Source organism: Daphnia pulicaria, chromosome 3, assembly GCF_021234035.1.
Source record: "Daphnia pulicaria isolate SC F1-1A chromosome 3, SC_F0-13Bv2, whole genome shotgun sequence".
Lineage (NCBI taxonomy): Eukaryota > Metazoa > Arthropoda > Branchiopoda > Diplostraca > Daphniidae > Daphnia > Daphnia pulicaria.
The window spans coordinates 4,603,607-4,627,558 of record NC_060915.1 but is presented as its reverse complement, the minus strand read 5'-3'; the positions used below and the strand labels follow the sequence as shown (position 1 = coordinate 4,627,558).

The 23,952-nt window shown below is 35.9% G+C and overlaps 45 pseudogenes; all 45 read left to right on the top strand.

The window, feature by feature from the left end:
- Positions 1-71: 71 nt before the first annotated feature.
- Positions 72-190, top strand: LOC124330584 (annotated as a pseudogene).
- Positions 191-607: 417 nt separating this feature from the next.
- Positions 608-726, top strand: LOC124330583 (annotated as a pseudogene).
- Positions 727-1,143: 417 nt separating this feature from the next.
- LOC124330595 lies at positions 1,144-1,262 on the top strand (annotated as a pseudogene).
- Positions 1,263-1,676: 414 nt separating this feature from the next.
- LOC124330582 lies at positions 1,677-1,795 on the top strand (annotated as a pseudogene).
- Positions 1,796-2,212: 417 nt separating this feature from the next.
- Positions 2,213-2,331, top strand: LOC124330581 (annotated as a pseudogene).
- A 417-nt stretch (positions 2,332-2,748) lies between these two features.
- Positions 2,749-2,867, top strand: LOC124330594 (annotated as a pseudogene).
- Positions 2,868-3,281: 414 nt separating this feature from the next.
- Positions 3,282-3,400, top strand: LOC124333230 (annotated as a pseudogene).
- A 414-nt stretch (positions 3,401-3,814) lies between these two features.
- On the top strand, positions 3,815-3,933 carry LOC124334138 (annotated as a pseudogene).
- Positions 3,934-4,348: 415 nt separating this feature from the next.
- On the top strand, positions 4,349-4,467 carry LOC124333229 (annotated as a pseudogene).
- A 414-nt stretch (positions 4,468-4,881) lies between these two features.
- Positions 4,882-5,000, top strand: LOC124334137 (annotated as a pseudogene).
- Positions 5,001-5,415: 415 nt separating this feature from the next.
- LOC124330580 lies at positions 5,416-5,534 on the top strand (annotated as a pseudogene).
- Positions 5,535-5,951: 417 nt separating this feature from the next.
- LOC124330497 lies at positions 5,952-6,070 on the top strand (annotated as a pseudogene).
- Positions 6,071-6,484: 414 nt separating this feature from the next.
- LOC124334136 lies at positions 6,485-6,603 on the top strand (annotated as a pseudogene).
- Positions 6,604-7,018: 415 nt separating this feature from the next.
- Positions 7,019-7,137, top strand: LOC124330496 (annotated as a pseudogene).
- Positions 7,138-7,551: 414 nt separating this feature from the next.
- On the top strand, positions 7,552-7,670 carry LOC124333227 (annotated as a pseudogene).
- Positions 7,671-8,085: 415 nt separating this feature from the next.
- LOC124330328 lies at positions 8,086-8,204 on the top strand (annotated as a pseudogene).
- Positions 8,205-8,618: 414 nt separating this feature from the next.
- LOC124334135 lies at positions 8,619-8,737 on the top strand (annotated as a pseudogene).
- Positions 8,738-9,152: 415 nt separating this feature from the next.
- LOC124330495 lies at positions 9,153-9,271 on the top strand (annotated as a pseudogene).
- Positions 9,272-9,685: 414 nt separating this feature from the next.
- On the top strand, positions 9,686-9,804 carry LOC124333226 (annotated as a pseudogene).
- A 415-nt stretch (positions 9,805-10,219) lies between these two features.
- On the top strand, positions 10,220-10,338 carry LOC124330326 (annotated as a pseudogene).
- A 414-nt stretch (positions 10,339-10,752) lies between these two features.
- LOC124330494 lies at positions 10,753-10,871 on the top strand (annotated as a pseudogene).
- A 414-nt stretch (positions 10,872-11,285) lies between these two features.
- Positions 11,286-11,404, top strand: LOC124333225 (annotated as a pseudogene).
- A 415-nt stretch (positions 11,405-11,819) lies between these two features.
- LOC124330325 lies at positions 11,820-11,938 on the top strand (annotated as a pseudogene).
- Positions 11,939-12,352: 414 nt separating this feature from the next.
- On the top strand, positions 12,353-12,471 carry LOC124333224 (annotated as a pseudogene).
- A 414-nt stretch (positions 12,472-12,885) lies between these two features.
- LOC124330493 lies at positions 12,886-13,004 on the top strand (annotated as a pseudogene).
- Positions 13,005-13,418: 414 nt separating this feature from the next.
- On the top strand, positions 13,419-13,537 carry LOC124330574 (annotated as a pseudogene).
- Positions 13,538-13,951: 414 nt separating this feature from the next.
- Positions 13,952-14,070, top strand: LOC124330492 (annotated as a pseudogene).
- Positions 14,071-14,484: 414 nt separating this feature from the next.
- On the top strand, positions 14,485-14,603 carry LOC124330552 (annotated as a pseudogene).
- A 414-nt stretch (positions 14,604-15,017) lies between these two features.
- LOC124330551 lies at positions 15,018-15,136 on the top strand (annotated as a pseudogene).
- A 414-nt stretch (positions 15,137-15,550) lies between these two features.
- Positions 15,551-15,669, top strand: LOC124330292 (annotated as a pseudogene).
- Positions 15,670-16,084: 415 nt separating this feature from the next.
- LOC124330467 lies at positions 16,085-16,203 on the top strand (annotated as a pseudogene).
- Positions 16,204-16,617: 414 nt separating this feature from the next.
- Positions 16,618-16,736, top strand: LOC124330491 (annotated as a pseudogene).
- Positions 16,737-17,150: 414 nt separating this feature from the next.
- Positions 17,151-17,269, top strand: LOC124330490 (annotated as a pseudogene).
- Positions 17,270-17,683: 414 nt separating this feature from the next.
- On the top strand, positions 17,684-17,802 carry LOC124330489 (annotated as a pseudogene).
- Positions 17,803-18,216: 414 nt separating this feature from the next.
- Positions 18,217-18,335, top strand: LOC124330550 (annotated as a pseudogene).
- A 414-nt stretch (positions 18,336-18,749) lies between these two features.
- On the top strand, positions 18,750-18,868 carry LOC124330402 (annotated as a pseudogene).
- A 415-nt stretch (positions 18,869-19,283) lies between these two features.
- On the top strand, positions 19,284-19,402 carry LOC124330549 (annotated as a pseudogene).
- Positions 19,403-19,816: 414 nt separating this feature from the next.
- LOC124330401 lies at positions 19,817-19,935 on the top strand (annotated as a pseudogene).
- Positions 19,936-20,350: 415 nt separating this feature from the next.
- On the top strand, positions 20,351-20,469 carry LOC124330466 (annotated as a pseudogene).
- Positions 20,470-20,883: 414 nt separating this feature from the next.
- On the top strand, positions 20,884-21,002 carry LOC124330488 (annotated as a pseudogene).
- Positions 21,003-21,416: 414 nt separating this feature from the next.
- Positions 21,417-21,535, top strand: LOC124330486 (annotated as a pseudogene).
- A 414-nt stretch (positions 21,536-21,949) lies between these two features.
- On the top strand, positions 21,950-22,068 carry LOC124330485 (annotated as a pseudogene).
- Positions 22,069-22,482: 414 nt separating this feature from the next.
- Positions 22,483-22,601, top strand: LOC124330484 (annotated as a pseudogene).
- Positions 22,602-23,015: 414 nt separating this feature from the next.
- On the top strand, positions 23,016-23,134 carry LOC124330483 (annotated as a pseudogene).
- A 414-nt stretch (positions 23,135-23,548) lies between these two features.
- LOC124330482 lies at positions 23,549-23,667 on the top strand (annotated as a pseudogene).
- The last annotated feature ends 285 nt before the right edge of the window (positions 23,668-23,952 follow it).

The window sequence follows — 23,952 nt, the reverse complement described above, 5'->3', positions numbered from 1 at the left end:
CATTTCTATCACTTTGAAGTGATTTTCTATTCATCCATTGGGACTGGGAGGGTAAATTTTCATTTTTGAATGTCAACGGCCATATCACGTAGAACGCAACTGGTCTCGTCAACTCCCAGAAGTTAAGTAACGTCGAGTCCCGTTAGTACTTGGAAGGGTGACCGCTTGGGAATACGGGATGTCGTTTTTGGCGATGAACAGTTTGTTTTCAATAACAAATTTCTTGAAATTTTTTTTCAATCACGATGGTTACCAGTGCAAATTCGTAGATAAAAAATTTCAATGCCTTAGAGATAGGTTCAATTCATCTATAAGAATGATTCTGGATCAATTCCATTGAGAGTTTTTCAAAGTTTATCGCGTTTTTTAATCGCGATGGTTACCAGTCCAAATTCGTAGATCAAAAATATCAATGGCATAGAGATAGGTTCAATTCATCTATAGGAATGATTCTGGATAAATTTCATTGCGAGTTTTTCAAAGTTTATCGCTTTTTTTTATTCCCGATGGTTACGAGTCCAAATTAAATGTACAAACATTTCTATCACTTTGAAGTGATTTTCTATTCATCCATTGGGACTGGGAGGGTAAATTTTCATTTTTGAATGTCAACGGCCATATCACGTAGAACGCAACTGGTCTCGTCAACTCCCAGAAGTTAAGTAACGTCGAGTCCCGTTAGTACTTGGAAGGGTGACCGCTTGGGAATACGGGATGTCGTTTTTGGCGATGAACAGTTTGTTTTCAATAACAAATTTCTTGAAATTTTTTTTCAATCACGATGGTTACCAGTGCAAATTCGTAGATAAAAAATTTCAATGCCTTAGAGATAGGTTAAATTCATCTATAAGAATGATTCTGGATCAATTCCATTGAGAGTTTTTCAAAGTTTATCGCGTTTTTTAATCGCGATGGTTACCAGTCCAAATTCGTAGATCAAAAATATCAATGGCATAGAGATAGGTTCAATTCATCTATAGGAATGATTCTGGATAAATTTCATTGCGAGTTTTTCAAAGTTTATCGCGCTTTTTTATTCGCGATGGTTACGAGTCCAAATTAAACGAACAAACATTTCTATCACTTTGAAGTGATTTTCTATTCATCCATTGGGACTGGGAGGGTAAATTTTCATTTTTGAATGTCAACGTCCATATCACGTAGAACGCAACTGGTCTCGGCAACTCCCACAAGTTAAGTTACGTCGAGTCCCGTTAGTACTTGGAAGGGTGACCACTTGGGAATACGGGATGTCGTTGGCGATGAATAGTTTGTTTTCAATAACAAATTTCTTGAAAATTTTTTTCAATCACGATGGTTACCAGTCCAAATTCGTAGATAAAACATTTCAATGCCTTAGAGATAGGTTAAATTCATCTATAAGAATGATTCTGGATCAATTCCATTGAGAGTTTTTCAAAGTTTATCGCGTTTTTTAATCGCGATGGTTACCAGTCCAAATTCGTAGATCAAAAATATCAATGGCATAGAGATAGGTTCAATTCATCTATTTGAATGATTCTAGATAAATTTCATTGCGAGTTTTTCAAAGTTTATCGCGCTTTTTTATTCGCGATGGTTACGAGTCCAAATTAAATGTACAAACATTTCTATCACTTTGAAGTGATTTTCTATTCATCCATTGGGACTGGGAGGGTAAATTTTCATTTTTGAATGTCAACGGCCATATCACGTAGAACGCAACTGGTCTCGTCAACTCCCAGAAGTTAAGTAACGTCGAGTCCCGTTAGTACTTGGAAGGGTGACCGCTTGGGAATACGGGATGTCGTTTTTGGCGATGAACAGTTTGTTTTCAATAACAAATTTCTTGAAATTTTTTTTCAATCACGATGGTTACCAGTGCAAATTCGTAGATAAAAAATTTCAATGCCTTAGAGATAGGTTCAATTCATCTATAAGAATGATTCTGGATCAATTCCATTGAGAGTTTTTCAAAGTTTATCGCGTTTTTTAATCGCGATGGTTACCAGTCCAAATTCGTAGATCAAAAATATCAATGGCATAGAGATAGGTTCAATTCATCTATAGGAATGATTCTGGATAAATTTCATTGCGAGTTTTTCAAAGTTTATCGCTTTTTTTTATTCCCGATGGTTACGAGTCCAAATTAAATGTACAAACATTTCTATCACTTTGAAGTGATTTTCTATTCATCCATTGGGACTGGGAGGGTAAATTTTCATTTTTGAATGTCAACGGCCATATCACGTAGAACGCAACTGGTCTCGTCAACTCCCAGAAGTTAAGTAACGTCGAGTCCCGTTAGTACTTGGAAGGGTGACCGCTTGGGAATACGGGATGTCGTTTTTGGCGATGAACAGTTTGTTTTCAATAACAAATTTCTTGAAATTTTTTTTCAATCACGATGGTTACCAGTGCAAATTCGTAGATAAAAAATTTCAATGCCTTAGAGATAGGTTCAATTCATCTATAAGAATGATTCTGGATCAATTCCATTGAGAGTTTTTCAAAGTTTATCGCGTTTTTTAATCGCGATGGTTACCAGTCCAAATTCGTAGATCAAAAATATCAATGGCATAGAGATAGGTTCAATTCATCTATAGGAATGATTCTGGATAAATTTCATTGCGAGTTTTTCAAAGTTTATCGCGCTTTTTTATTCGCGATGGTTACGAGTCCAAATTAAACGAACAAACATTTCTATCACTTTGAAGTGATTTTCTATTCATCCATTGGGACTGGGAGGGTAAATTTTCATTTTTGAATGTCAACGTCCATATCACGTAGAACGCAACTGGTCTCGGCAACTCCCACAAGTTAAGTTACGTCGAGTCCCGTTAGTACTTGGAAGGGTGACCACTTGGGAATACGGGATGTCGTTGGCGATGAATAGTTTGTTTTCAATAACAAATTTCTTGAAAATTTTTTTCAATCACGATGGTTACCAGTCCAAATTCGTAGATAAAACATTTCAATGCCTTAGAGATAGGTTAAATTCATCTATAAGAATGATTCTGGATCAATTCCATTGAGAGTTTTTCAAAGTTTATCGCGTTTTTTAATCGCGATGGTTACCAGTCCAAATTCGTAGATCAAAAATATCAATGGCATAGAGATAGGTTCAATTCATCTATAGGAATGATTCTGGATAAATTTCATTGCGAGTTTTTCAAAGTTTATCGCGCTTTTTTATTCGCGATGGTTACGAGTCCAAATTCAATGAACAAACATTTCTATCACTTTGAAGTGATTTTCTATTCATCCATTGGGACTGGGAGGGTAAATTTTCATTTTTGAATGTCAACGGCCATATCACGTAGAACGCACCTGGTCTCGTCAGCTCCCAGAAGTTAAGTTACGTCGAGTCCCGTTAGTACTTGGAAGGGTGACCGCTTGGGAATACGGGATGTCGTTGGCGATGAATAGTTTGTTTTCAATAACAAATTTCTTGAAATTTTTTTTCAATCACGATGGTTACCAGTCCAAATTCGTAGATAAAACATTTCAATGCCTTAGAGATAGGTTAAATTTATCTATAAGAATGATTCTGGATCAATTCCATTGAGAGTTTTTCAAAGTTTATCGCGTTTTTTAATCGCGATGGTTACCAGTCCAAATTCGTAGATCAAAAATATCAATGGCATAGAGATAGGTTCAATTCATCTATAGGAATGATTCTGGATAAATTTCATTGCGAGTTTTTCAAAGTTTATCGCGCTTTTTTATTCGCGATGGTTACGAGTCCAAATTCAATGAACAAACATTTCTATCACTTTGAAGTGATTTTCTATTCATCCATTGGGACTGGGAGGGTAAATTTTCATTTTTGAATGTCAACGGCCATATCACGTAGAACGCACCTGGTCTCGTCAGCTCCCAGAAGTTAAGTTACGTCGAGTCCCGTTGGTACTTGGAAGGGTGACCGCTTGGGAATACGGGATGTCGTTGGCGATGAATAGTTTGTTTTCAATAACAAATTTCTTGAAATTTTTTTTTCAATCACGATGGTTACCAGTCCAAATTCGTAGATAAAACATTTCAATGCCTTAGAGATAGGTTAAATTCATCTATAAGAATGATTCTGGATCAATTCCATTGAGAGTTTTTCAAAGTTTATCGCGTTGTTTAATCGCGATGGTTACCAGTCCAAATTCGTAGATCAAAAATATCAATGGCATAGAGATAGGTTCAATTCATCTATTTGAATGATTCTGGATAAATTTCATTGCGAGTTTTTCAAAGTTTATCGCGCTTTTTTATTCCCGATAGTTACGAGTCCAAATTCAATGAACAAACATTTCTATCACTTTGAAGTGATTTTCTATTCATCCATTGGGACTGGGAGGGTAAATTTTCATTTTTGAATGTCAACGGCCATATCACGTAGAACGCACCTGGTCTCGTCAGCTCCCAGAAGTTAAGTTACGTCGAGTCCCGTTAGTACTTGGAAGGGTGACCGCTTGGGAATACGGGATGTCGTTGGCGATGAATAGTTTGTTTTCAATAACAAATTTCTTGAAATTTTTTTTCAATCACGATGGTTACCAGTCCAAATTCGTAGATAAAACATTTCAATGCCTTAGAGATAGGTTAAATTTATCTATAAGAATGATTCTGGATCAATTCCATTGAGAGTTTTTCAAAGTTTATCGCGTTTTTTAATCGCGATGGTTACCAGTCCAAATTCGTAGATCAAAAATATCAATGGCATAGAGATAGGTTCAATTCATCTATAGGAATGATTCTGGATAAATTTCATTGCGAGTTTTTCAAAGTTTATCGCGCTTTTTTATTCGCGATGGTTACGAGTCCAAATTCAATGAACAAACATTTCTATCACTTTGAAGTGATTTTCTATTCATCCATTGGGACTGGGAGGGTAAATTTTCATTTTTGAATGTCAACGGCCATATCACGTAGAACGCACCTGGTCTCGTCAGCTCCCAGAAGTTAAGTTACGTCGAGTCCCGTTGGTACTTGGAAGGGTGACCGCTTGGGAATACGGGATGTCGTTGGCGATGAATAGTTTGTTTTCAATAACAAATTTCTTGAAATTTTTTTTTCAATCACGATGGTTACCAGTCCAAATTCGTAGATAAAACATTTCAATGCCTTAGAGATAGGTTAAATTCATCTATAAGAATGATTCTGGATCAATTCCATTGAGAGTTTTTCAAAGTTTATCGCGTTTTTTAATCGCGATGGTTACCAGTCCAAATTCGTAGATCAAAAATATCAATGGCATAGAGATAGGTTCAATTCATCTATAGGAATGATTCTGGATAAATTTCATTGCGAGTTTTTCAAAGTTTATCGCTTTTTTTTATTCCCGATGGTTACGAGTCCAAATTAAATGTACAAACATTTCTATCACTTTGAAGTGATTTTCTATTCATCCATTGGGACTGGGAGGGTAAATTTTCATTTTTGAATGTCAACGGCCATATCACGTAGAACGCAACTGGTCTCGTCAACTCCCAGAAGTTAAGTAACGTCGAGTCCCGTTAGTACTTGGAAGGGTGACCGCTTGGGAATACGGGATGTCGTTTTTGGCGATGAACAGTTTGTTTTCAATAACAAATTTCTTGAAATTTTTTTTCAATCACGATGGTTACCAGTCCAAATTCGTAGATAAAACATTTCAATGCCTTAGAGATAGGTTAAATTTATCTATAAGAATGATTCTGGATCAATTCCATTGAGAGTTTTTCAAAGTTTATCGCGTTTTTTAATCGCGATGGTTACCAGTCCAAATTCGTAGATCAAAAGTATCAATGGCATAGAGATAGGTTCAATTCATCTATAGGAATGATTCTGGATAAATTTCATTGCGAGTTTTTCAAAGTTTATCGCGCTTTTTTATTCGCGATGGTTACGAGTCCAAATTCAATGAACAAACATTTCTATCACTTTGAAGTGATTTTCTATTCATCCATTGGGACTGGGAGGGTAAATTTTCATTTTTGAATGTCAACGGCCATATCACGTAGAACGCACCTGGTCTCGTCAGCTCCTAAAAGTAAAGTTATGTCGAGTCCCGTTAGTACTTGGAAGGGTGACCGCTTGGGAATACGGTATGTCGTTGGCGATGAATAGTTTGTTTTCAATAACAAATTTCTTGAAATTTTTTTTCAATCACGATGGTTACCAGTCCAAATTCGTAGATAAAACATTTCAATGCCTTAGAGATAGGTTCAATTCATCTATAAGAATGATTCTGGATCAATTCCATTGAGAGTTTTTCAAAGTTTATCGCGTTGTTTAATCGCGATGGTTACCAGTCCAAATTCGTAGATCAAAAATATCAATGGCATAGAGATAGGTTCAATTCATCTATTTGAATGATTCTAGATAAATTTCATTGCGAGTTTTTCAAAGTTTATCGCGCTTTTTTATTCGCGATGGTTACGAGTCCAAATTCAATGAACAAACATTTCTATCACTTTGAAGTGATTTTCTATTCATCCATTGGGACTGGGAGGGTAAATTTTCATTTTTGAATGTCAACGGCCATATCACGTAGAACGCACCTGGTCTCGTCAGCTCCCAGAAGTTAAGTTACGTCGAGTCCCGTTGGTACTTGGAAGGGTGACCGCTTGGGAATACGGGATGTCGTTGGCGATGAATAGTTTGTTTTCAATAACAAATTTCTTGAAATTTTTTTTTCAATCACGATGGTTACCAGTCCAAATTCGTAGATAAAACATTTCAATGCCTTAGAGATAGGTTAAATTCATCTATAAGAATGATTCTGGATCAATTCCATTGAGAGTTTTTCAAAGTTTATCGCGTTGTTTAATCGCGATGGTTACCAGTCCAAATTCGTAGATCAAAAATATCAATGGCATAGAGATAGGTTCAATTCATCTATTTGAATGATTCTGGATAAATTTCATTGCGAGTTTTTCAAAGTTTATCGCGCTTTTTTATTCCCGATGGTTACGAGTCCAAATTCAATGAACAAACATTTCTATCACTTTGAAGTGATTTTCTATTCATCCATTGGGACTGGGAGGGTAAATTTTCATTTTTGAATGTCAACGGCCATATCACGTAGAACGCACCTGGTCTCGTCAGCTCCTAAAAGTAAAGTTATGTCGAGTCCCGTTAGTACTTGGAAGGGTGACCGCTTGGGAATACGGTATGTCGTTGGCGATGAATAGTTTGTTTTCAATAACAAATTTCTTGAAATTTTTTTTCAATCACGAGGGTTACCAGTCCAAATTCGTAGATAAAACATTTCAATGCCTTAGAGATAGGTTCAATTCATCTATAAGAATGATTCTGGATCAATTCCATTGAGAGTTTTTCAAAGTTTATCGCGTTTTTTAATCGCAATGGTTACCAGTCCAAATTCGTAGATCAAAAATATCAATGGCATAGAGATAGGTTCAATTCATCTATAGGAATGATTCTGGATAAATTTCATTGCGAGTTTTTCAAAGTTTATCGCGCTTTTTTATTCGCGATGGTTACGAGTCCAAATTAAATGAACAAACATTTCTATCACTTTGAAGTGATTTTCTATTCATCCATTGGGACTGGGAGGGTAAATTTTCATTTTTGAATGTCAACGGCCATATCACGTAGAACGCACCTGGTCTCGTCAGCTCCCAGAAGTTAAGTTACGTCGAGTCCCGTTAGTACTTGGAAGGGTGACCGCTTGGGAATACGGGATGTCGTTGGCGATGAATAGTTTGTTTTCAATAACAAATTTCTTGAAATTTTTTTTTCAATCACGATGGTTACCAGTCCAAATTCGTAGATAAAACATTTCAATGCCTTAGAGATAGGTTAAATTCATCTATAAGAATGATTCTGGATCAATTCCATTGAGAGTTTTTCAAAGTTTATCGCGTTGTTTAATCGCGATGGTTACCAGTCCAAATTCGTAGATCAAAAATATCAATGGCATAGAGATAGGTTCAATTCATCTATTTGAATGATTCTGGATAAATTTCATTGCGAGTTTTTCAAAGTTTATCGCGCTTTTTTATTCCCGATGGATACGAGTCCAAATTCAATGAACAAACATTTCTATCACTTTGAAGTGATTTTCTATTCATCCATTGGGACTGGGAGGGTAAATTTTCATTTTTGAATGTCAACGGCCATATCACGTAGAACGCACCTGGTCTCGTCAGCTCCTAAAAGTTAAGTTATGTCGAGTCCCGTTAGTACTTGGAAGGGTGACCGCTTGGGAATACGGTATGTCGTTGGCGATGAATAGTTTGTTTTCAATAACAAATTTCTTGAAATTTTTTTTCAATCACGAGGGTTACCAGTCCAAATTCGTAGATAAAACATTTCAATGCCTTAGAGATAGGTTCAATTCATCTATAAGAATGATTCTGGATCAATTCCATTGAGAGTTTTTCAAAGTTTATCGCGTTTTTTAATCGCAATGGTTACCAGTCCAAATTCGTAGATCAAAAATATCAATGGCATAGAGATAGGTTCAATTCATCTATAGGAATGATTCTGGATAAATTTCATTGCGAGTTTTTCAAAGTTTATCGCGCTTTTTTATTCGCGATGGTTACGAGTCCAAATTCAATGAACAAACATTTCTATCACTTTGAAGTGATTTTCTATTCATCCATTGGGACTGGGAGGGTAAATTTTCATTTTTGAATGTCAACGGCCATATCACGTAGAACGCACCTGGTCTCGTCAGCTCCCAGAAGTTAAGTTACGTCGAGTCCCGTTGGTACTTGGAAGGGTGACCGCTTGGGAATACGGGATGTCGTTGGCGATGAATAGTTTGTTTTCAATAACAAATTTCTTGAAATTTTTTTTTCAATCACGATGGTTACCAGTCCAAATTCGTAGATAAAACATTTCAATGCCTTAGAGATAGGTTAAATTCATCTATAAGAATGATTCTGGATCAATTCCATTGAGAGTTTTTCAAAGTTTATCGCGTTGTTTAATCGCGATGGTTACCAGTCCAAATTCGTAGATCAAAAATATCAATGGCATAGAGATAGGTTCAATTCATCTATTTGAATGATTCTGGATAAATTTCATTGCGAGTTTTTCAAAGTTTATCGCGCTTTTTTATTCCCGATGGTTACGAGTCCAAATTCAATGAACAAACATTTCTATCACTTTGAAGTGATTTTCTATTCATCCATTGGGACTGGGAGGGTAAATTTTCATTTTTGAATGTCAACGGCCATATCACGTAGAACGCACCTGGTCTCGTCAGCTCCTAAAAGTAAAGTTATGTCGAGTCCCGTTAGTACTTGGAAGGGTGACCGCTTGGGAATACGGTATGTCGTTGGCGATGAATAGTTTGTTTTCAATAACAAATTTCTTGAAATTTTTTTTCAATCACGAGGGTTACCAGTCCAAATTCGTAGATAAAACATTTCAATGCCTTAGAGATAGGTTCAATTCATCTATAAGAATGATTCTGGATCAATTCCATTGAGAGTTTTTCAAAGTTTATCGCGTTTTTTAATCGCAATGGTTACCAGTCCAAATTCGTAGATCAAAAATATCAATGGCATAGAGATAGGTTCAATTCATCTATAGGAATGATTCTGGATAAATTTCATTGCGAGTTTTTCAAAGTTTATCGCGCTTTTTTATTCGCGATGGTTACGAGTCCAAATTAAATGAACAAACATTTCTATCACTTTGAAGTGATTTTCTATTCATCCATTGGGACTGGGAGGGTAAATTTTCATTTTTGAATGTCAACGGCCATATCACGTAGAACGCACCTGGTCTCGTCAGCTCCCAGAAGTTAAGTTACGTCGAGTCCCGTTAGTACTTGGAAGGGTGACCGCTTGGGAATACGGGATGTCGTTGGCGATGAATAGTTTGTTTTCAATAACAAATTTCTTGAAATTTTTTTTTCAATCACGATGGTTACCAGTCCAAATTCGTAGATAAAACATTTCAATGCCTTAGAGATAGGTTAAATTCATCTATAAGAATGATTCTGGATCAATTCCATTGAGAGTTTTTCAAAGTTTATCGCGTTGTTTAATCGCGATGGTTACCAGTCCAAATTCGTAGATCAAAAATATCAATGGCATAGAGATAGGTTCAATTCATCTATTTGAATGATTCTGGATAAATTTCATTGCGAGTTTTTCAAAGTTTATCGCGCTTTTTTATTCCCGATGGATACGAGTCCAAATTCAATGAACAAACATTTCTATCACTTTGAAGTGATTTTCTATTCATCCATTGGGACTGGGAGGGTAAATTTTCATTTTTGAATGTCAACGGCCATATCACGTAGAACGCACCTGGTCTCGTCAGCTCCTAAAAGTTAAGTTATGTCGAGTCCCGTTAGTACTTGGAAGGGTGACCGCTTGGGAATACGGTATGTCGTTGGCGATGAATAGTTTGTTTTCAATAACAAATTTCTTGAAATTTTTTTTCAATCACGAGGGTTACCAGTCCAAATTCGTAGATAAAACATTTCAATGCCTTAGAGATAGGTTCAATTCATCTATAAGAATGATTCTGGATCAATTCCATTGAGAGTTTTTCAAAGTTTATCGCGTTTTTTAATCGCAATGGTTACCAGTCCAAATTCGTAGATCAAAAATATCAATGGCATAGAGATAGGTTCAATTCATCTATAGGAATGATTCTGGATAAATTTCATTGCGAGTTTTTCAAAGTTTATCGCGCTTTTTTATTCGCGATGGTTACGAGTCCAAATTAAATGAACAAACATTTCTATCACTTTGAAGTGATTTTCTATTCATCCATTGGGACTGGGAGGGTAAATTTTCATTTTTGAATGTCAACGGCCATATCACGTAGAACGCACCTGGTCTCGTCAGCTCCTAAAAGTAAAGTTATGTCGAGTCCCGTTAGTACTTGGAAGGGTGACCGCTTGGGAATACGGTATGTCGTTGGCGATGAATAGTTTGTTTTCAATAACAAATTTCTTGAAATTTTTTTTCAATCACGAGGGTTACCAGTCCAAATTCGTAGATAAAACATTTCAATGCCTTAGAGATAGGTTCAATTCATCTATAAGAATGATTCTGGATCAATTCCATTGAGAGTTTTTCAAAGTTTATCGCGTTGTTTAATCGCGATCGTTACCAGTCCAAATTCGTAGATCAAAAATATCAATGGCATAGAGATAGGTTCAATTCATCTATAGGAATGATTCTGGATAAATTTCATTGCGAGTTTTTCAAAGTTTATCGCGCTTTTTTATTCGCGATGGTTACGAGTCCAAATTAAATGAACAAACATTTCTATCACTTTGAAGTGATTTTCTATTCATCCATTGGGACTGGGAGGGTAAATTTTCATTTTTGAATGTCAACGGCCATATCACGTAGAACGCACCTGGTCTCGTCAGCTCCCAGAAGTTAAGTTACGTCGAGTCCCGTTAGTACTTGGAAGGGTGACCGCTTGGGAATACGGGATGTCGTTGGCGATGAATAGTTTGTTTTCAATAACAAATTTCTTGAAATTTTTTTTTCAATCACGATGGTTACCAGTCCAAATTCGTAGATAAAACATTTCAATGCCTTAGAGATAGGTTAAATTCATCTATAAGAATGATTCTGGATCAATTCCATTGAGAGTTTTTCAAAGTTTATCGCGTTGTTTAATCGCGATGGTTACCAGTCCAAATTCGTAGATCAAAAATATCAATGGCATAGAGATAGGTTCAATTCATCTATTTGAATGATTCTGGATAAATTTCATTGCGAGTTTTTCAAAGTTTATCGCGCTTTTTTATTCCCGATGGATACGAGTCCAAATTCAATGAACAAACATTTCTATCACTTTGAAGTGATTTTCTATTCATCCATTGGGACTGGGAGGGTAAATTTTCATTTTTGAATGTCAACGGCCATATCACGTAGAACGCACCTGGTCTCGTCAGCTCCTAAAAGTTAAGTTATGTCGAGTCCCGTTAGTACTTGGAAGGGTGACCGCTTGGGAATACGGTATGTCGTTGGCGATGAATAGTTTGTTTTCAATAACAAATTTCTTGAAATTTTTTTTCAATCACGAGGGTTACCAGTCCAAATTCGTAGATAAAACATTTCAATGCCTTAGAGATAGGTTCAATTCATCTACAAGAATGATTCTGGATCAATTCCATTGAGAGTTTTTCAAAGTTTATCGCGTTTTTTAATCGCAATGGTTACCAGTCCAAATTCGTAGATCAAAAATATCAATGGCATAGAGATAGGTTCAATTCATCTATAGGAATGATTCTGGATAAATTTCATTGCGAGTTTTTCAAAGTTTATCGCGCTTTTTTATTCGCGATGGTTACGAGTCCAAATTAAATGAACAAACATTTCTATCACTTTGAAGTTATTTTCTATTCATCCATTGGGACTGGGAGGGTAAATTTTCATTTTTGAATGTCAACGGCCATATCACGTAGAACGCACCTGGTCTCGTCAGCTCCCAGAAGTTAAGTTACGTCGAGTCCCGTTAGTACTTGGAAGGGTGACCGCTTGGGAATACGGGATGTCGTTGGCGATGAATAGTTTGTTTTCAATAACAAATTTCTTGAAATTTTTTTTCAATCACGAGGGTTACCAGTCCAAATTCGTAGATAAAACATTTCAATGCCTTAGAGATAGGTTCAATTCATCTATAAGAATGATTCTGGATCAATTCCATTGAGAGTTTTTCAAAGTTTATCGCGTTTTTTAATCGCAATGGTTACCAGTCCAAATTCGTAGATCAAAAATATCAATGGCATAGAGATAGGTTCAATTCATCTATAGGAATGATTCTGGATAAATTTCATTGCGAGTTTTTCAAAGTTTATCGCGCTTTTTTATTCGCGATGGTTACGAGTCCAAATTAAATGAACAAACATTTCTATCACTTTGAAGTGATTTTCTATTCATCCATTGGGACTGGGAGGGTAAATTTTCATTTTTGAATGTCAACGGCCATATCACGTAGAACGCACCTGGTCTCGTCAGCTCCTAAAAGTAAAGTTATGTCGAGTCCCGTTAGTACTTGGAAGGGTGACCGCTTGGGAATACGGTATGTCGTTGGCGATGAATAGTTTGTTTTCAATAACAAATTTCTTGAAATTTTTTTTCAATCACGAGGGTTACCAGTCCAAATTCGTAGATAAAACATTTCAATGCCTTAGAGATAGGTTCAATTCATCTATAAGAATGATTCTGGATCAATTCCATTGAGAGTTTTTCAAAGTTTATCGCGTTTTTTAATCGCAATGGTTACCAGTCCAAATTCGTAGATCAAAAATATCAATGGCATAGAGATAGGTTCAATTCATCTATTTGAATGATTCTGGATAAATTTCATTGCGAGTTTTTCAAAGTTTATCGCGCTTTTTTATTCCCGATGGTTACGAGTCCAAATTCAATGAACAAACATTTCTATCACTTTGAAGTGATTTTCTATTCATCCATTGGGACTGGGAGGGTAAATTTTCATTTTTGAATGTCAACGGCCATATCACGTAGAACGCACCTGGTTTCGTCAGCTCCTAAAAGTAAAGTTATGTCGAGTCCCGTTAGTACTTGGAAGGGTGACCGCTTGGGAATACGGTATGTCGTTGGCGATGAATAGTTTGTTTTCAATAACAAATTTCTTGAAATTTTTTTTCAATCACGAGGGTTACCAGTCCAAATTCGTAGATAAAACATTTCAATGCCTTAGAGATAGGTTCAATTCATCTATAAGAATGATTCTGGATCAATTCCATTGAGAGTTTTTCAAAGTTTATCGCGTTTTTTAATCGCAATGGTTACCAGTCCAAATTCGTAGATCAAAAATATCAATGGCATAGAGATAGGTTCAATTCATCTATTTGAATGATTCTGGATAAATTTCATTGCGAGTTTTTCAAAGTTTATCGCGCTTTTTTATTCCCGATGGTTACGAGTCCAAATTCAATGAACAAACATTTCTATCACTTTGAAGTGATTTTCTATTCATCCATTGGGACTGGGAGGGTAAATTTTCATTTTTGAATGTCAACGGCCATATCACGTAGAACGCACCTGGTCTCGTCAGCTCCTAAAAGTAAAGTTATGTCGAGTCCCGTTAGTACTTGGAAGGGTGACCGCTTGGGAATACGGTATGTCGTTGGCGATGAATAGTTTGTTTTCAATAACAAATTTCTTGAAATTTTTTTTCAATCACGAGGGTTACCAGTCCAAATTCGTAGATAAAACATTTCAATGCCTTAGAGATAGGTTCAATTCATCTATAAGAATGATTCTGGATCAATTCCATTGAGAGTTTTTCAAAGTTTATCGCGTTTTTTAATCGCAATGGTTACCAGTCCAAATTCGTAGATCAAAAATATCAATGGCATAGAGATAGGTTCAATTCATCTATAGGAATGATTCTGGATAAATTTCATTGCGAGTTTTTCAAAGTTTATCGCGCTTTTTTATTCGCGATGGTTACGAGTCCAAATTAAATGAACAAACATTTCTATCACTTTGAAGTGATTTTCTATTCATCCATTGGGACTGGGAGGGTAAATTTTCATTTTTGAATGTCAACGGCCATATCACGTAGAACGCACCTGGTCTCGTCAGCTCCTAAAAGTAAAATTATGTCGAGTCCCGTTAGTACTTGGAAGGGTGACCGCTTGGGAATACGGTATGTCGTTGGCGATGAATAGTTTGTTTTCAATAACAAATTTCTTGAAATTTTTTTTCAATCACGAGGGTTACCAGTCCAAATTCGTAGATAAAACATTTCAATGCCTTAGAGATAGGTTCAATTCATCTATAAGAATGATTCTGGATCAATTCCATTGAGAGTTTTTCAAAGTTTATCGCGTTTTTTAATCGCAATGGTTACCAGTCCAAATTCGTAGATCAAAAATATCAATGGCATAGAGATAGGTTCAATTCATCTATTTGAATGATTCTGGATAAATTTCATTGCGAGTTTTTCAAAGTTTATCGCGCTTTTTTATTCGCGATGGTTACGAGTCCAAATTAAATGAACAAACATTTCTATCACTTTGAAGTGATTTTCTATTCATCCATTGGGACTGGGAGGGTAAATTTTCATTTTTGAATGTCAACGGCCATATCACGTAGAACGCACCTGGTCTCGTCAGCTCCTAAAAGTAAAATTATGTCGAGTCCCGTTAGTACTTGGAAGGGTGACCGCTTGGGAATACGGTATGTCGTTGGCGATGAATAGTTTGTTTTCAATAACAAATTTCTTGAAATTTTTTTTCAATCACGAGGGTTACCAGTCCAAATTCGTAGATAAAACATTTCAATGCCTTAGAGATAGGTTCAATTCATCTATAAGAATGATTCTGGATCAATTCCATTGAGAGTTTTTCAAAGTTTATCGCGTTTTTTAATCGCAATGGTTACCAGTCCAAATTCGTAGATCAAAAATATCAATGGCATAGAGATAGGTTCAATTCATCTATTTGAATGATTCTGGATAAATTTCATTGCGAGTTTTTCAAAGTTTATCGCGCTTTTTTATTCGCGATGGTTACGAGTCCAAATTAAATGAACAAACATTTCTATCACTTTGAAGTGATTTTCTATTCATCCATTGGAACTGGGAGGGTAAATTTTCATTTTTGAATGTCAACGGCCATATCACGTAGAACGCACCTGGTCTCGTCAGCTCCTAAAAGTAAAGTTATGTCGAGTCCCGTTAGTACTTGGAAGGGTGACCGCTTGGGAATACGGGATGTCGTTGTCGATGAATAGTTTGTTTTCAATAACAAATTTCTTGAAATTTTTTTTTCAATCACGATGGTTACCAGTCCAAATTCGTAGATAAAACATTTCAATGCCTTAGAGATAGGTTAAATTCATCTATAAGAATGATTCTGGATCAATTCCATTGAGAGTTTTTCAAAGTTTATCGCGTTGTTTAATCGCGATGGTTACCAGTCCAAATTCGTAGATCAAAAATATCAATGGCATAGAGATAGGTTCAATTCATCTATTTGAATGATTCTGGATAAATTTCATTGCGAGTTTTTCAAAGTTTATCGCGCTTTTTTATTCCCGATGGTTACGAGTCCAAATTCAATGAACAAACATTTCTATCACTTTGAAGTGATTTTCTATTCATCCATTGGGACTGGGAGGGTAAATTTTCATTTTTGAATGTCAACGGCCATATCACGTAGAACGCACCTGGTCTCGTCAGTTCCTAAAAGTAAAGTTATGTCGAGTCCCGTTAGTACTTGGAAGGGTGACCGCTTGGGAATACGGTATGTCGTTGGCGATGAATAGTTTGTTTTCAATAACAAATTTCTTGAAATTTTTTTTCAATCACGAGGGTTACCAGTCCAAATTCGTAGATAAAACATTTCAATGCCTTAGAGATAGGTTCAATTCATCTATAAGAATGATTCTGGATCAATTCCATTGAGAGTTTTTCAAAGTTTATCGCGTTTTTTAATCGCAATGGTTACCAGTCCAAATTCGTAGATCAAAAATATCAATGGCATAGAGATAGGTTCAATTCATCTATAGGAATGATTCTGGATAAATTTCATTGCGAGTTTTTCAAAGTTTATCGCGTTTTTTTATTCGCGATGGTTACGAGTCCAAATTAAATGAACAAACATTTCTATCACTTTGAAGTGATTTTCTATTCATCCATTGGGACTGGGAGGGTAAATTTTCATTTTTGAATGTCAACGGCCATATCACGTAGAACGCACCTGGTCTCGTCAGCTCCTAAAAGTAAAGTTATGTCGAGTCCCGTTAGTACTTGGAAGGGTGACCGCTTGGGAATACGGTATGTCGTTGGCGATGAATAGTTTGTTTTCAATAACAAATTTCTTGAAATTTTTTTTCAATCACGAGGGTTACCAGTCCAAATTCGTAGATAAAACATTTCAATGCCTTAGAGATAGGTTCAATTCATCTATAAGAATGATTCTGGATCAATTCCATTGAGAGTTTTTCAAAGTTTATCGCGTTTTTTAATCGCAATGGTTACCAGTCCAAATTCGTAGATCAAAAATATCAATGGCATAGAGATAGGTTCAATTCATCTATAGGAATGATTCTGGATAAATTTCATTGCGAGTTTTTCAAAGTTTATCGCGCTTTTTTATTCCCGATGGTTACGAGTCCAAATTCAATGAACAAACATTTCTATCACTTTGAAGTGATTTTCTATTCATCCATTGGGACTGGGAGGGTAAATTTTCATTTTTGAATGTCAACGGCCATATCACGTAGAACGCACCTGGTCTCGTCAGCTCCTAAAAGTAAAGTTATGTCGAGTCCCGTTAGTACTTGGAAGGGTGACCGCTTGGGAATACGGTATGTCGTTGGCGATGAATAGTTTGTTTTCAATAACAAATTTCTTGAAATTTTTTTTCAATCACGAGGGTTACCAGTCCAAATTCGTAGATAAAACATTTCAATGCCTTAGAGATAGGTTCAATTCATCTATAAGAATGATTCTGGATCAATTCCATTGAGAGTTTTTCAAAGTTTATCGCGTTTTTTAATCGCAATGGTTACCAGTCCAAATTCGTAGATCAAAAATATCAATGGCATAGAGATAGGTTCAATTCATCTATTTGAATGATTCTGGATAAATTTCATTGCGAGTTTTTCAAAGTTTATCGCGCTTTTTTATTCCCGATGGTTACGAGTCCAAATTCAATGAACAAACATTTCTATCACTTTGAAGTGATTTTCTATTCATCCATTGGGACTGGGAGGGTAAATTTTCATTTTTGAATGTCAACGGCCATATCACGTAGAACGCACCTGGTCTCGTCAGCTCCTAAAAGTAAAGTTATGTCGAGTCCCGTTAGTACTTGGAAGGGTGACCGCTTGGGAATACGGTATGTCGTTGGCGATGAATAGTTTGTTTTCAATAACAAATTTCTTGAAATTTTTTTTCAATCACGAGGGTTACCAGTCCAAATTCGTAGATAAAACATTTCAATGCCTTAGAGATAGGTTCAATTCATCTATAAGAATGATTCTGGATCAATTCCATTGAGAGTTTTTCAAAGTTTATCGCGTTTTTTAATCGCAATGGTTACCAGTCCAAATTCGTAGATCAAAAATATCAATGGCATAGAGATAGGTTCAATTCATCTATAGGAATGATTCTGGATAAATTTCATTGCGAGTTTTTCAAAGTTTATCGCGCTTTTTTATTCGCGATGGTTACGAGTCCAAATTAAATGAACAAACATTTCTATCACTTTGAAGTGATTTTCTATTCATCCATTGGGACTGGGAGGGTAAATTTTCATTTTTGAATGTCAACGGCCATATCACGTAGAACGCACCTGGTCTCGTCAGCTCCTAAAAGTAAAATTATGTCGAGTCCCGTTAGTACTTGGAAGGGTGACCGCTTGGGAATACGGTATGTCGTTGGCGATGAATAGTTTGTTTTCAATAACAAATTTCTTGAAATTTTTTTTCAATCACGAGGGTTACCAGTCCAAATTCGTAGATAAAACATTTCAATGCCTTAGAGATAGGTTCAATTCATCTATAAGAATGATTCTGGATCAATTCCATTGAGAGTTTTTCAAAGTTTATCGCGTTTTTTAATCGCAATGGTTACCAGTCCAAATTCGTAGATCAAAAATATCAATGGCATAGAGATAGGTTCAATTCATCTATTTGAATGATTCTGGATAAATTTCATTGCGAGTTTTTCAAAGTTTATCGCGCTTTTTTATTCGCGATGGTTACGAGTCCAAATTAAATGAACAAACATTTCTATCACTTTGAAGTGATTTTCTATTCATCCATTGGGACTGGGAGGGTAAATTTTCATTTTTGAATGTCAACGGCCATATCACGTAGAACGCACCTGGTCTCGTCAGCTTCTAAAAGTAAAGTTATGTCGAGTCCCGTTAGTACTTGGAAGGGTGACCGCTTGGGAATACGGGATGTCGTTGTCGATGAATAGTTTGTTTTCAATAACAAATTTCTTGAAATTTTTTTTTCAATCACGATGGTTACCAGTCCAAATTCGTAGATAAAACATTTCAATGCCTTAGAGATAGGTTAAATTCATCTATAAGAATGATTCTGGATCAATTCCATTGAGAGTTTTTCAAAGTTTATCGCGTTGTTTAATCGCGATGGTTACCAGTCCAAATTCGTAGATCAAAAATATCAATGGCATAGAGATAGGTTCAATTCATCTATTTGAATGATTCTGGATAAATTTCATTGCGAGTTTTTCAAAGTTTATCGCGCTTTTTTATTCCCGATGGTTACGAGTCCAAATTCAATGAACAAACATTTCTATCACTTTGAAGTGATTTTCTATTCATCCATTGGGACTGGGAGGGTAAATTTTCATTTTTGAATGTCAACGGCCATATCACGTAGAACGCACCTGGTCTCGTCAGCTCCTAAAAGTAAAATTATGTCGAGTCCCGTTAGTACTTGGAAGGGTGACCGCTTGGGAATACGGTATGTCGTTGGCGATGAATAGTTTGTTTTCAATAACAAATTTCTTGAAATTTTTTTTCAATCACGAGGGTTACCAGTCCAAATTCGTAGATAAAACATTTCAATGCCTTAGAGATAGGTTCAATTCATCTATAAGAATGATTCTGGATCAATTCCATTGAGAGTTTTTCAAAGTTTATCGCGTTTTTTAATCGCAATGGTTACCAGTCCAAATTCGTAGATCAAAAATATCAATGGCATAGAGATAGGTTCAATTCATCTATTTGAATGATTCTGGATAAATTTCATTGCGAGTTTTTCAAAGTTTATCGCGCTTTTTTATTCGCGATGGTTACGAGTCCAAATTAAATGAACAAACATTTCTATCACTTTGAAGTGATTTTCTATTCATCCATTGGGACTGGGAGGGTAAATTTTCATTTTTGAATGTCAACGGCCATATCACGTAGAACGCACCTGGTCTCGTCAGCTTCTAAAAGTAAAGTTATGTCGAGTCCCGTTAGTACTTGGAAGGGTGACCGCTTGGGAATACGGGATGTCGTTGTCGATGAATAGTTTGTTTTCAATAACAAATTTCTTGAAATTTTTTTTTCAATCACGATGGTTACCAGTCCAAATTCGTAGATAAAACATTTCAATGCCTTAGAGATAGGTTAAATTCATCTATAAGAATGATTCTGGATCAATTCCATTGAGAGTTTTTCAAAGTTTATCGCGTTGTTTAATCGCGATGGTTACCAGTCCAAATTCGTAGATCAAAAATATCAATGGCATAGAGATAGGTTCAATTCATCTATTTGAATGATTCTGGATAAATTTCATTGCGAGTTTTTCAAAGTTTATCGCGCTTTTTTATTCCCGATGGTTACGAGTCCAAATTCAATGAACAAACATTTCTATCACTTTGAAGTGATTTTCTATTCATCCATTGGGACTGGGAGGGTAAATTTTCATTTTTGAATGTCAACGGCCATATCACGTAGAACGCACCTGGTCTCGTCAGTTCCTAAAAGTAAAGTTATGTCGAGTCCCGTTAGTACTTGGAAGGGTGACCGCTTGGGAATACGGTATGTCGTTGGCGATGAATAGTTTGTTTTCAATAACAAATTTCTTGAAATTTTTTTTCAATCACGAGGGTTACCAGTCCAAATTCGTAGATAAAACATTTCAATGCCTTAGAGATAGGTTCAATTCATCTATAAGAATGATTCTGGATCAATTCCATTGAGAGTTTTTCAAAGTTTATCGCGTTTTTTAATCGCAATGGTTACCAGTCCAAATTCGTAGATCAAAAATATCAATGGCATAGAGATAGGTTCAATTCATCTATAGGAATGATTCTGGATAAATTTCATTGCGAGTTTTTCAAAGTTTATCGCGTTTTTTTATTCGCGATGGTTACGAGTCCAAATTAAATGAACAAACATTTCTATCACTTTGAAGTGATTTTCTATTCATCCATTGGGACTGGGAGGGTAAATTTTCATTTTTGAATGTCAACGGCCATATCACGTAGAACGCACCTGGTCTCGTCAGCTCCTAAAAGTAAAGTTATGTCGAGTCCCGTTAGTACTTGGAAGGGTGACCGCTTGGGAATACGGTATGTCGTTGGCGATGAATAGTTTGTTTTCAATAACAAATTTCTTGAAATTTTTTTTCAATCACGAGGGTTACCAGTCCAAATTCGTAGATAAAACATTTCAATGCCTTAGAGATAGGTTCAATTCATCTATAAGAATGATTCTGGATCAATTCCATTGAGAGTTTTTCAAAGTTTATCGCGTTTTTTAATCGCAATGGTTACCAGTCCAAATTCGTAGATCAAAAATATCAATGGCATAGAGATAGGTTCAATTCATCTATAGGAATGATTCTGGATAAATTTCATTGCGAGTTTTTCAAAGTTTATCGCGCTTTTTTATTCCCGATGGTTACGAGTCCAAATTCAATGAACAAACATTTCTATCACTTTGAAGTGATTTTCTATTCATCCATTGGGACTGGGAGGGTAAATTTTCATTTTTGAATGTCAACGGCCATATCACGTAGAACGCACCTGGTCTCGTCAGCTCCTAAAAGTAAAGTTATGTCGAGTCCCGTTAGTACTTGGAAGGGTGACCGCTTGGGAATACGGTATGTCGTTGGCGATGAATAGTTTGTTTTCAATAACAAATTTCTTGAAATTTTTTTTCAATCACGAGGGTTACCAGTCCAAATTCGTAGATAAAACATTTCAATGCCTTAGAGATAGGTTCAATTCATCTATAAGAATGATTCTGGATCAATTCCATTGAGAGTTTTTCAAAGTTTATCGCGTTTTTTAATCGCAATGGTTACCAGTCCAAATTCGTAGATCAAAAATATCAATGGCATAGAGATAGGTTCAATTCATCTATAGGAATGATTCTGGATAAATTTCATTGCGAGTTTTTCAAAGTTTATCGCGCTTTTTTATTCCCGATGGTTACGAGTCCAAATTCAATGAACAAACATTTCTATCACTTTGAAGTGATTTTCTATTCATCCATTGGGACTGGGAGGGTAAATTTTCATTTTTGAATGTCAACGGCCATATCACGTAGAACGCACCTGGTCTCGTCAGCTCCTAAAAGTAAAGTTATGTCGAGTCCCGTTAGTACTTGGAAGGGTGACCGCTTGGGAATACGGTATGTCGTTGGCGATGAATAGTTTGTTTTCAATAACAAATTTCTTGAAATTTTTTTTCAATCACGAGGGTTACCAGTCCAAATTCGTAGATAAAACATTTCAATGCCTTAGAGATAGGTTCAATTCATCTATAAGAATGATTCTGGATCAATTCCATTGAGAGTTTTTCAAAGTTTATCGCGTTTTTTAATCGCAATGGTTACCAGTCCAAATTCGTAGATCAAAAATATCAATGGCATAGAGATAGGTTCAATTCATCTATTTGAATGATTCTGGATAAATTTCATTGCGAGTTTTTCAAAGTTTATCGCGCTTTTTTATTCGCGATGGTTACGAGTCCAAATTAAATGAACAAACATTTCTATCACTTTGAAGTGATTTTCTATTCATCCATTGGGACTGGGAGGGTAAATTTTCATTTTTGAATGTCAACGGCCATATCACGTAGAACGCACCTGGTCTCGTCAGCTCCTAAAAGTAAAGTTATGTCGAGTCCCGTTAGTACTTGGAAGGGTGACCGCTTGGGAATACGGTATGTCGTTGGCGATGAATAGTTTGTTTTCAATAACAAATTTCTTGAAATTTTTTTTCAATCACGAGGGTTACCAGTCCAAATTCGTAGATAAAACATTTCAATGCCTTAGAGATAGGTTCAATTCATCTATAAGAATGATTCTGGATCAATTCCATTGAGAGTTTTTCAAAGTTTATCGCGTTTTTTAATCGCAATGGTTACCAGTCCAAATTCGTAGATCAAAAATATCAATGGCATAGAGATAGGTTCAATTCATCTATTTGAATGATTCTGGATAAATTTCATTGCGAGTTTTTCAAAGTTTATCGCGCTTTTTTATTCGCGATGGTTACGAGTCCAAATTAAATGAACAAACATTTCTATCACTTTGAAGTGATTTTCTATTCATCCATTGGGACTGGGAGGGTAAATTTTCATTTTTGAATGTCAACGGCCATATCACGTAGAACGCACCTGGTCTCGTCAGCTCCTAAAAGTAAAGTTATGTCGAGTCCCGTTAGTACTTGGAAGGGTGACCGCTTGGGAATACGGTATGTCGTTGGCGATGAATAGTTTGTTTTCAATAACAAATTTCTTGAAATTTTTTTTCAATCACGAGGGTTACCAGTCCAAATTCGTAGATAAAACATTTCAATGCCTTAGAGATAGGTTCAATTCATCTATAAGAATGATTCTGGATCAATTCCATTGAGAGTTTTTCAAAGTTTATCGCGTTTTTTAATCGCAATGGTTACCAGTCCAAATTCGTAGATCAAAAATATCAATGGCATAGAGATAGGTTCAATTCATCTATTTGAATGATTCTGGATAAATTTCATTGCGAGTTTTTCAAAGTTTATCGCGCTTTTTTATTCGCGATGGTTACGAGTCCAAATTAAATGAACAAACATTTCTATCACTTTGAAGTGATTTTCTATTCATCCATTGGGACTGGGAGGGTAAATTTTCATTTTTGAATGTCAACGGCCATATCACGTAGAACGCACCTGGTCTCGTCAGCTCCTAAAAGTAAAGTTATGTCGAGTCCCGTTAGTACTTGGAAGGGTGACCGCTTGGGAATACGGTATGTCGTTGGCGATGAATAGTTTGTTTTCAATAACAAATTTCTTGAAATTTTTTTTCAATCACGAGGGTTACCAGTCCAAATTCGTAGATAAAACATTTCAATGCCTTAGAGATAGGTTCAATTCATCTATAAGAATGATTCTGGATCAATTCCATTGAGAGTTTTTCAAAGTTTATCGCGTTTTTTAATCGCAATGGTTACCAGTCCAAATTCGTAGATCAAAAATATCAATGGCATAGAGATAGGTTCAATTCATCTATTTGAATGATTCTGGATAAATTTCATTGCGAGTTTTT